We start from the raw sequence: 1,072 nt of genomic DNA, 5'->3' as shown, positions 1-1,072 counted from the left end.
CCTCCGTGCGGGACACACCAACACCAGGCGGGCATACGGAAGGGTGTGTGCAGCGTATACCCAGATCACCGCGCGAGCCCACGGGCTGCGAGTACAGCCTCGACGCCGCGGAGTGCGTGTCCTCTCGAGCTTTCGCTGGAATACAGGAGCTGCGCTTCCGCTTCTAGGGCCCCCCCGCCTCCGCCCACGCATCCGCCGCCGCTAGCGACGGGGCGAGGCGCGCGCCGGCGCGCGGCGCGTCGAACCGCAGCGGCTCCGGCCAGGCCTACGGCAAGAAACTTCCGAGAAGCTTCCGGGACGGGGCAGGGAGCCTTCCGGCCGCCGCGGCGGCTCAAGCGGCGCCGCCGCCAGCGCCGCGATCACGGCGGCGGGCGATGCGGCCGAGGCGAGGCGCGTCGGAGAGGCGTAGCGGCAAACGTCGGCGGCGAGGACAACAACGCGGGAGGGCTCCGACCTGCGGGGAGATATGGGGAGATATGGGGAGACATGGGGAGATGTGGGGAGATATGGGGAGATATGGGGAGATATGGGGAGAGGACGATCACGCGGGAAAGCTCGCACACCTGCACAACAGCGCAACCGGTGACCAAAACAAAGAAGGCTCATGCAAAGCGGGGCGCGGGCCGGGACGGGGGGGGGGGGGGGAGTGGAAAACGGCTGTGCCCCGAGGATAAAAAAAGGGCAAAAAAAGGGCTGTGGATCGCAAGTCTCCCGCCCGAAGCGGCAAAAAACGGCCAAAAAATGCCCGAGGCTTCCCCCCAGGCACCCGCCCGGCGGCGGCCGCAGAGGCGGCGGCTGCTCCTCCTCCTCCTCCCCCGGGGTAAATGCCCAACGGCCTGGCGGCGTCGCCGCAGCAGCAGCCGCAACCCCAATTACAACCAGCCGCCCCCCGAGGAAATGGAGGAGCGAATCCCACCACGCGGCGCGGGAGGCGCAGACACCGCCGCCGCCGCTGCTGCCGCCACCGCCGCCTCTGTCGCCGCCGCCGCCGCTGCTACCGCAGCCACTGCCGACCCCGCCGTCGCCGCCCTCCCGCCCCTCCCGCCCCTCCCGCCCCTCCCCGCCACAGACC

The sequence above is a fragment of the Emiliania huxleyi genome (genome assembly GCF_000372725.1).
Source record: "Emiliania huxleyi CCMP1516 chromosome Unknown EMIHUscaffold_136, whole genome shotgun sequence".
Classification (NCBI taxonomy): Eukaryota; Haptophyta; order Isochrysidales; family Noelaerhabdaceae; genus Emiliania; species Emiliania huxleyi.
The sequence above is the reverse complement of the archived record's forward strand: the minus strand, read 5'-3'. Positions refer to the sequence as shown.